Below are 11103 nucleotides of genomic sequence, written 5' to 3' on the forward strand. Positions count from 1 at the left end.
TAAGCACACACGACAGTGAGAGACCCGACCCGTAGGCGCAGGGAAACGACCCTCTCAGTCACTGGGGTAAACTCCAACACATGGCGGCTGAGCTGGGGGGCTATAAGCAAACCCACACCAGCCCGCCGCCTTTCACCATGGGCAACTCCAGAGTGGTAAAGAGTCCATCCTCTCTCGAGGAGTGTGGTTCCAGAGCCCAAGCCGTGCGGAGAGGTGATCCCAACTATCTCTAGTCGGAACCTTTTTAACCTCACGCACAATCTCAGGCTCCTTCCCCGCCAGCGAGGTGACATTCCACGTCCCTAGAGCTAGCTTCCATGTCCAGGGATCGGGTTGTCGAGGCCCCCGCCTTCGACTGCCGCCCGATCCTCTTCGCACCGGTTGCTTACGGTCCCTCCTGCAGGTGGTGAGCCCACGTGAAGGCGGCTCTACGTCGCTCCTCCGTGCTGAGCCCAGCCCGCATAGGCCCGCATACGAGCCCCAACCCCGGGCCTGGCTCCAGGGTGAGGCCCTGGCTGCGCCATACCGGGCGACGTCACGGTCCTTGATCTATTCTGTCTCATAAGGGGTTTTTTGAACCGCTCTTAGTCTGGCCCGTCACCTAGGACCTGTTTGCCTTGGGAGACCCTACCAGGGGCATATAGCCCCGGAGAACATAGCTCCTAGGGTCATTCGGGTACTCAAACCCCTCCACCACATTTAAGGTGGCAGTTCAAGGAGGGGGGAATAGATACGGTTTCTATAAACTGGACTGTGTGTTTACTTGTAACTATTTGGTTTGTTGTATACATGTTCTCATAGTTGAAGATTTCTTGATGTCTTACCAGTCAGATGGTGTAAAGTATCCTAGAAATGTTATCTAATAGCACTGCTGCTCCAACTCTGCTGGGGTGCAGGCCATCAGGGCGGAAGAACCTAGGACGCTCCCAGAAACAGTTCCGGTTATTAAAAAAAGAAAAGTTTGTGCTCTCGACACCATGACTGTAACCATTCATTTAGTGCTAAAAGTCTACTAAACTTCTCAGCCCCTCGCTGGTAAGTGGGAAGAGGTCCTGACACTATGATCCTCGTTGTGGGCGATGTGCTGCGTACCGTCTCTCCGTTTGCCGCAGCCTGGTGTCGTTTGCTCCGCCATGGAGAACAACAGCTCCGAAGTTCTCGTTCAGGATCGTGGGTACCTGCGCAGCGACATCGAGAACACTAGCACCAGGAAAACAGCGAGTGTGCACCTTACCTTTAGCTCCGGTAGCGCAGACATGCCGGACAATGGAATCTCCGAGAATTACATTGTCGCGTTCAGTCTCGCGGAAAGGGACGAAGCGGTTCTCGGTCGAGATCTCGAAGGCCGGTGGTGGCGGGGGAGACGTCCTCGATCGGGGCTTGGCTTGTCTCTTCCGCCGCGGCCGCATCCAGGGTCCGTGTTGCACCGGTGCCGGAGTTGTAGGTGCGCTGGGCCTGGGCAGAGAAGCAAGCGGAGTTGATGTGCTGGGAGCGTTAGATTCAACCCAGGAATTTACCTGGGACGAGTGCGCGTCCGCCCGGGATGTTTCCAGCGCCGCTCTCGCAGCCGGGCATGCTTTGCATGCAGTTAGCAAATTTGTTTCTCCAAGGCCTCCATCTCCAACTCCACCATTTGCAACTCGAACGAGTCCTCACCTGTGCTCAAATGCAGACACACAGCCGACATAGTGCTTATAATCATGAACAGAGTTAAGATACAGAGATATGAGGTGAGAGGCAATGAATATAGACAACACTAGTGATAGTCGAGTTAATAAACTACAGGCACAAGTCAGGAAGACAAAAACAATTTAGTATTATTAAAAGTGAAAAAAGGATAGATAAATAGCAAAGTTTGTTTGAAAACGCTGAGAGAAATACAAACACGGAACTCGCGGCAAACAAGTCAAACACAGGAAGCTGCATCACAGGAAGTCATTCATGTAACCCAGATAAAGTTGTGGGTATTTGTTTTAGATTTATGCATTTATGCTAAAGAATTTTTTTTATTCTATATAAATAGTTTTACAAATGAATTATGAAAATTATAATTTATTGGCCAGCAATGAGGTGATGTAATAAGGTCACGTGACACCTGTATAAGGTAACAGTAATTAAAAACAATAAATTTTTTGTTTAAATAATATGAATATGCTGGTTAAAATTATTTAAAAAGAACTTGCATTTTGTTTAAGTTTTATTAATTTATGTGTCATGTTATGAGGCATGCGGTGTGCGCACGTGCACGGTGAGGGGGGAGAGAGCGCGAGAGAAAAAAAGCGAAGCTAATTAGGTGTTCAACCCGAACCCTGTGTAGTGATAGTTTCCGTGCAGAGTTGGAAACACATCAGAAAGACGTGGACATCGCCTCTGACGAACGGAGATTTAAGTGGTGGTTTACTGCGCCATGTGCTGAGACTTTGCTAATGGACTGGCGGATAGCTAGCTCAACTAGCAGGGACTAAGTGTGGCAAAGGAGTATCCCTTGAAGCATCCAAGCTCTGGCTGTGTTTTACATCGACCCTTTTTTCTGTCTGACGTGTGCACGGTGTGCAAACAAACTTCATACCAGGTACTATTTTCCGTTAGTTGCCCTCGTGGTGAAGGAGCCATTTTGTTGGTTTTTACGAACCCCAGCTACGTACAAGCCTGCAACTGGTAGACGGAGTAAAGTTTTCATTACTTTTGCCGGCTTTTATTATTTGTTTTGTTGCCATTTTTGAATAATGAGTGAATGTTACTGATATTTTTCATTTAAAACTGAACTTGACTTTGAAAGTTATTTAAGTTTTTTTTTTATTTTTTATATATCCCATTTAGTAAACTGTTATTGTTTAAATTGTGTTGTGTCTATATTTACAATATAGAATTGCATTTCACTTCCTTGGTACCGGTTGGTTAATACATTAATTTATACATAGAACCCATACTCAAAGTAAAGATAAGACAAACTGATTAGGTTTAATATTTTCAGACATTTATTAAAAAGAACTCAGGTTAGCCACCCCATTATAGCCAGTAACGCTAGGGGCGCTACATAAATTGGAGGCACCGCTGGGATTGTTAAATGGGTTCTGAATAATTAACGTGTTAAGTAGTGATAAATTACAACATGGCAAGCCGAGCAGAGCTAGCATTAGAGCTTAAAGAGTGGTGCCGTGGTGAAGCTTTAGATAAAACTCGTGCATTTATGGTTATCAGCCCAAATGACGTGAGTGATGTTGAAGATACGCTTTAGAAGGTGAAGAGCTGGGGCCGTGTTCGTGTCAGAGGCCGGATTTTTAGCCTGCAGCACAATAAATATATGGTCTTGTGTGAATGTAAAGAAACTAAGAGAAGAGTGTTCCTCCCGAAATTGTTCCTGATACTGGTGGTGAACCATGGCCTATCATCAGAGCAGATGAGTGCACACGAAAGGAGGTGCCAGGGTTTACTCAGAAGTTAGCAGGACTACTGCAGGCTGAAGGTAAAACCTTGGATGATCTTCGCACTTTCTCTAACACCTCCAACCAAACAGAGGCGATATTGCGAGCTGTGTCAGATCTTTTGGATAAGACCTCTAAGCCCTCAAGTGAACATGTCAGTTATCGCCGCCTACGATTTTTCTCTGGAATGTTCCCTACTCCAGCAGGGGAAGAACAGTTTGACCACTGGCTGGAGCAGGCACGTGTCATGGTGGAGGAATGTGACTGCTCCTTCAAAGAGAAAAAACGGAGACTGATGGAAAGTCTTAGAGGCCCAGCACTAGAACTTGTTAAAGCTGTGAGAGCTAGTAATCCAGATGTGAGTCCTGAAGACTGTATAGAGGCTCTCGAGCATACTTTTGGTACAGCAGAGTCAGGAGATGACTTGTACTTTGCATTTCGTTCATTGCAGCAGCAAGCTGGTGAGAAGCTCTCTGATTTCCTTAGACGGCTCGAACAGTCACTAAATAAGGTGGTCCAGAAAGGTGGTCTTCCTCCTGCATGTGCTGATAAAACAAGATTAGAACAGTTATTGCGAGGTGCTATAGCTTCTGACTTGATGTTAATCTCCGATTAAGAGAAAGGAAAGCAAATCCGCCCACATTTCTGTAATTATTGAATGAGATACGTGAAGAGGAAGAATATGAAGCCTTAAGGAGAAGGATTAGTCCTGTTGTGCAAAGTGCCTGCATCAGACAGGAGATGGAGGTAAAGCAGACTGAAATTCAACACATGAAATCTGAGATAAAAGAGCTCAAGTCATTAGTTGCTGCTGTGGTGTCAAAGCCAGCTCAAGTTAGATCAGACCATGTAGAGAAATCTCCCCTGACTACACCTAATGAAAACGGTTCTGACAGTGAAGTATTAGCATAAAAAAAATAGAATGAAGCGTCTACAAAAGAAATTCACACAGAATGTTGATGAATCACAAGCTGCAGTTTCAGCCATAAATTCCTCAAAGCCAGTGGCCAGTTCTCCCAGAAAATCATTCTGGGGTTCAGATCAACACTTCTGTTATCGATGTGGCGGAAACGGGTATTTTGCTGCGAAGTGTCAAAACCCTGAAGATCAGTCAAAAGTCATTAAAAAGCTCATTCAAGCCTTGAAAGTGTCAAAGAACAGCCAACAGCCAGGTGACACCACCGCTAGTGGTTTGAATCGCACAGTGAAGAACAATACTATTGAAAAGCCAGTGGGTACAGGAGTTCCTGATGGCCTGGTTAGCACCTAGCATAGTGCTGTTGAGAATAAATGGAAAGCCCTGCACTGCTCTGCTGGACAGTGGCTCACAAGTGACGATCATTTTTGAGCATTGGTATGAAAAACACTTGTCCGATACAGCCTGTTTCTGGGTTGTCACTTTGGGGTTTGAGTAAATCTAGTACAAGCTACCCTTACTGTGGTTATGTAGTGGTAGACTTAGAATATCCAGCGGAGGTGCTTGGGACCAGCCAGGTCGTAACACTTCTTGCTCTCATATGTCCAAGCTCTAGAGCCGAAGACCAAACACCAGTTATTGTTGGTACAAATGCTAGTCACGTCAGACGGCTAGTGAAACAATGTAGGGAAAATGGTATTGATGTCACCCAAACCCTTGGCATTTCTGGTAATGTACAGGAAGATGAACCTGCACACAATGAGTTCAATGCTTCTGCCCAAGGAGATGAAGAGATTGGTCAGGTCAGATGGCAAGGTGCATGCTCTTTGATTTTACAGCCAGGAGATGCTACACATGCAGTGTGCAAAGTTGTGTTAAAGAATCATGTGGAGCATGAGATCCTGATGATTGACTCATCACCAAAAGCTGATCTTCCTGCAGGTGTATTTCTTCACCCTATGGTTGTGCCCAGTAGAGCATTAGACATCAATAGTTTCAGAGTACTGGTCAAGAACAAATGTTTGAAAGAGACCGCTATACCTGTCGGAGCAGTAATAGAATGTATTTATCATGCTGATGCAGTCACTACTATTCCTCCTCGAGAGACAGTTTCATCTGAGTTTGATGTAAATTTGATGAACTTTGGCGACTCTCTAATCTCAGAACAATGGAAGAATAGACTGCTAGAAAACTGGCCCAGAAGTCTCATGTCTTCTCTATGCATGAATGGGATGTGGGATTAGCTAAAGGAGTGGAGCATAAAATTCGATTTTAAGATGCTCGTCCCTTTCGTCAGAGGTCTCGTCGGCTGGCTCCTGCTGACATAGAAGATGTGCGAAAGCATCTGCAGGAACTGTTGCAGGCAGGGTTCATAGCTGAATCCAGAAGCCCCTATGCATCTCCGATTGTAGTGGTTAGAAAGAAGAATGGGACTGTCAGGATGTGCATAGATTACAGACTGCTAAATAGCCGGACCATACCTGACCAATATACTACAGCCTGCATTGAGGATGCACTGAATGCACTGTCAGGGAGTCAATGGTTCTCCGTACTTGATCTGCATAGTGGCTACTACCAGATAGCAATGTCTGAAGAAGACAAAGAGAAAACTGCATTTATATGCCCATTAGGGTTTTTCCAATTTGAACGTATGCCACAGGGCATTACAGGGGCTCCAGCTACTTTCCAAAGATTAATGGAGAAGGCAGTTGGGGACATGAACCTCTTACAAGTCTTGGTATATCTGGATGACTTAATTGTTTTCGGAAAGACACTGGAAGAGCACGAAGAGAGGTTGCTCAAGGTCCTTGACCGTCTTGGAGAGGTTGGGCTGAAACTTTCTGTAGATAGGTGTCAGATCTGCTTGTCCAAGGTAAAATATCTTGACCATATTGTGTCTGCAGAGGGGGTTGCTCCTGACCCAGAAAAAATTGACGCTGTTACTCAGTGGCCTATGCCAACAAACCTCAAGACACTGCAGTCTTTTCTTGGATTTTGCGGCTATTATCGCAGATTTATTGCAAATTATTCTGCAATTGTTAGACCCCTTACAGAGCTCACTAAGGGCTATGCTCCCACTCAAAAGGGTAAGAAAAAAGCCTTGGATGTGACAAGAGTTTACTTGAGAGAGTCCGAACCGTTTGGAGCAAGATGGGATCAATCTTGTACAGACGCATTTCACCAAATTATCCACTGTTTGACGCATGCCCCAGTACTGGCCTTTGCAAATCCTCAAAAGCCATACAACCTACATGTTGATGCCAGCTTAAATGGACTAGGCGCTGTACTACATCAAGAGTCTGCTGAGGGCTTACGACCATTCGCGTTTGCTAGCCGAAAGCTGAGCACATTGGAAAGAAACTACCCTGTGCATCAGTTAGAATTCTTGTCGCTCAAGTGGGCTGTAGTGGACAAGTTTCATGAGTACTTGTATGGAGCAAGATTTACAGTACGTACTGATAACAACCCCCTTACATACGTGCTGTCCACCGCAAAGCTCAGTGCTGTAGGGCATCGCTGGTTAGCTGCCCTCTCGACATACGAGTTTGACATTCAGTATCGACCAGGCCGACTTATCTAGAAACATGCCAAATGTGAATGGAGCAGATGAATGGGTGACAATACCTCAGTCTGGAGTGAAGACACTCTGCCAGCCTGGGTCTCAGCCAGCATTTCCTACCAGTTCACCTGTCTACGTTACTCAGTTGGGGGCATCTCCCCATTGTGTACCAAGCCTGTATGCTTTCCCGACACACCTGGAGTTAAAGTCCCTTGAACTTCTGTCTAGGCAGAATCTCAGGAGAGCTCAGGAAGAGGATGATGCTATTGGACCAGCCATCCAGGCTGTAAATCATGGGACTTGGCCAGATGACAGACACCAACCCAGAGCTCTTACGTCTGAAAAGAGAAAGTGGAAAGTTGTCAATGAAAGATGGCTTGTTGTACTGTTTCAGCAAACGATCATCAGGAGATGAAGTCTGTCAACTTCTTCTGCCAAGAAAGTTCAGAGAGATGGTTATGCGGGCTATGCATGATGATTTAGGACACTTTGGGCAGGAAAGGACCATTGAACTACTCAGGAGTATGTTCTTCTGGCCAAAAATGTCAAATAGATGTCAGAGTACATAAAAAATTGTGGACAGTGCATTTCTTACAAGACCCCTCCTCAGAAAGCTTCTCCATTACACTAGATTATAAGCCAGGGGCCTATGGACCTAGTCTGCATGGATTTTCTTTCCATGGAGCCAGACTCCAGAGGGTTTGGTAACGTACTTGTAGTCACAGACCATTTTACACGATACGCTCAGGCTTTCCTAACCAAATGCCAAAAGGCCCAAGTTGTGGCAAAGATCCTTATGAAAGAGTACTTTGTACATTATGGACTCCCTACCAGGATACATTCAGATCAAGGTAGAGACTTTGAGAGCCGATTGATACGGGAACTCCTGCAACTGATGGTGATTCGTAAGTCTCGGACAACCCCTTATCATCCACAAGGAGACCCGCAGCCCGAAAGGTTCAATCTTACCTTATTGTCAATGCTTGGTACTCTGGGCCATGAGAAGAAACGCACTTGGATTTAACAAGTGAGTTATTTGGTTCACGCATATAATAGTACAAAGTGTGATGCCACTGGGTATTCACCTTATTACTTAATGTTTGGGCATGAGGCAAGACTTCCAGTGGACTTGTGCTTTGGAACATCCCCTGATGGTATAGAAACCACCTGTCATTCTCGTTATGTTGCAAAGCTAAAAGAGAACTTGAAGCAAGCCTACAAGTTAGCCTCTGCTGCTGCAGATAAAAGGCACCAGAGAAACAAACAATTGTACGACCAACGAGTCACTTTTCGAGCATTAGAAATTGGTGACAGAGGAACTTAGGGTTCCTGCTTCCACTTGCTTTCTAGCTTGTGTTTTCCTCTCAAGCCTATGTTATGGGAAAACTGCCTAATCTGCCTGTTTTTAAGGTCAAGCGGGAGGATGGTAGTCCTGGGACAATGACCATACACAGAGATCATCATCTTCCTATTGGACAGCTAGTGAGAATGCCCCCTGCTGATCCTGGTAAAAATCTGCCAGTCCGACCTCGAACCAGAGCAGTTACCCAAAAGAAGAGGGATGTAAGATCAGAAACTCCAGAGTTATTAGAGTCTTCCGATTCATCTTCTGAGTTGGAGTATTGTATAACTTTACAGAGAGAGTTTGCACCTATAGTTTCTAGACCTACGAGTGATGTGGACTCCCACCTTACTCCAGAAGGAGATTTCGCAGGTGATGAATACCCTGAGAGAGAATTGGACTCTGAGTCTGATGAAAACAGAGATGAGGAGTGCAAAGAAAGTCTAACTTCAGAAGGGACATCTGGTCTTGAATCAGAGTCTGAACCAGAAAAAGAAGAGACTGATGTTCGTAAAGACATTGTTGAGCCCAGACAAAAGAGATCTGTGAAGCCAACCAATTAGACTCACGTATAATGAGTTAGGTAGATCCAAAGATCAGCCTCTAACTATTGTGCACAGGGGTATTGTTATTAAGATTGGATCAGAGTAAGAAAACAATGAATACATTAGTAGTACATACAATAGTTATTGCACCCCTAAAGATCCTTAGGTAATGTTTTCTAGTGTCTTATGAGGACATAGACATTTAGAAGGGGGAGAGTGTAACCCAGATAAAGTTGTGGGTATTTGTTTTAGATTTATGCTAAAGGAATTTTTGAGTTCCATATAAATAGTTTGACAAATGAATGTTATGAAAATTATAATTCATTGGCCAGCAATGAGGTGATGTAATAAGGACACGTGTCACCTGTATAAGGTAACAGTAATTAAAAACAATTATTTGTTAAATGCTTTTTTGTTTAAATAATATGAATATGCTGGTTAAAATTATTTAAAAAGAACTTGTATTTTGTTTATAAGTTTATTAATTTATGTGTCATGTTATGAGGCATGCGGTGTGCGCACGTGCACGGTGAGGGGGGAGAGTGCGCGAAAGAAAAAAAGAGGAGGGAGAGTAAGACAACGGAGCTGCTGAACTAACAAGTACGACCTGTTCTTCAATTAGTGTAACGAAGCTAATTAGGTGTTCAACCCGAACCCTGTGTAGTGATAGTTTCCGTGCAGAGTTGGAAACACATCAGAAAGACGTGGACATCGCCTCTGACGAACGGAGATTTAAGTGGTGGTTTACTGCGCCATGTGCTGAGACTTTGCTAATGGACTGGCGGATAGCTAGCTCAACTAGCAGGGACTAAGTGTGGCAAAGGAGTATCCCTTGAAGCATCCAAGCTCTGGCTGTGTTTTACATCAACCCTTTTTTTCTGTCTGACGCGTGCACGGTGTGCAAACAAACTTCATACCAGGTACTATTTTCCATTTGTTGCCCTCGTGGTGAAGGAGTCATTTTATTGTTTTTTACGAACCCCATCTATGTACAGGCCTGCAACTGGTAGACTGAGTAAAGTTTTAATTTACCTTTGCCGGCTTTTATTATTTGTTTTGTGGCCATTTTTGAATAATGAGTGAATGTTACTGATATTTTTCATTTAAAACTGAACTTGCCTTTGAAAGTTATTTACACCTTATTTTATTTGATATCCCATTTAGTAAACTGTTATTGTTGTTTAAATTGTGTTCTGTGTCTATATTTACAATATAGAATTGCATTTCATTTCCTTGGTACCGGTTGGTTAATTCATTCATTTATACATAGAACCCATACTCAAAGTAAAGATAAGACAAACTGAGTAGGTTTAATATTTTCAGACATTTATTAAAAAGAACTCAGGTTAGCCACCCCATTATAGCCAGTAACGCTAGGGGTGCTACATAAAGTTTGTTTCCATATGAAAAGGTTTAACATTACGCATCTAGAGAAAAGGGAAAACGTGCACAATTGCAGTCATTTTTTCAATAAATTTTGAGTTTGACCCGCGACTTCATCCCAGTTTTTAATTTTGGCCCACTGTGAATTAGAGTTTGACACCACTGGTTTAGAGTGTACCTATTGTTGAGGTAGAGTTTAACACTGTTTATTTACAGGAGAAGATGCAAACAAGATGTTTGTGTCATGCAATGTGGGACATTAAATAATAAATAAAATTAGTTTTTCTTAATTGATTTGGTACATTTCTCCAAACTCAGGTAACAGCTCTCAAAACAGTTAACACAGCAAATTAAACACACTCTTATGCTGGCGAAACCGTTAAGTATTCACTGCACATTTATTGCATTTATTAAAATTCAATATTGACATCAAAACTAAAAGTGTTCTCTGTTGATTTTATAACAAATTCAGCCGAAGATACACAAATAAATAAATAAAAATACATGTTTTTCATTAAGTTATTTTAATGAGGAGTTCAGGTGTATAACAAGTTGTCACCCCACACATTATATATATATATATATATATATATATATATATATATATATATATATATATATATATATATATATATACAGTGAGGAAAATAAGTATTTGAACACGCCGCTATTTTGCAAGTTCTCCCACTTAGAAATCATGGAGGGGTCTGAAATTGTCATCGTAGGTGCATGTCCACTGTGAGAGACATAATCTAAAAAAAAAATCCAGAAATCACAATATATGATTTTTAAACTTTTTATTTGTATGATACAGCTGCAAATAAGTATTTGAACACCTGTCTATCAGCTAGAATTCTGACCCTCAAAGACCTGTTAGTCTGCCTTTAAAATGTCCACCTCCACTACATTTATTATCCTAAATTAGATGCACC

General features: G+C 43.1%; 1 long non-coding RNA gene across 1 annotated transcript; it reads left to right on the plus strand.

Annotated features, from left to right (window-relative positions):
* Nucleotides 1–2195: 2195 nt before the first annotated feature.
* Nucleotides 2196–9708, plus strand: LOC310716544. Its single transcript, XR_014530597.1, has 3 exons — nt 2196–2248; nt 9332–9388; nt 9470–9708. It is a non-coding gene; the product is annotated as an uncharacterized lncRNA (long non-coding RNA).
* The last annotated feature ends 1395 nt before the right edge of the window (nt 9709–11103 follow it).

The sequence above is a fragment of the Silurus aristotelis genome (assembly GCF_946808225.1).
Source record: "Silurus aristotelis genome assembly, chromosome: 21".
Taxonomy (NCBI): domain Eukaryota; kingdom Metazoa; phylum Chordata; class Actinopteri; order Siluriformes; family Siluridae; genus Silurus; species Silurus aristotelis.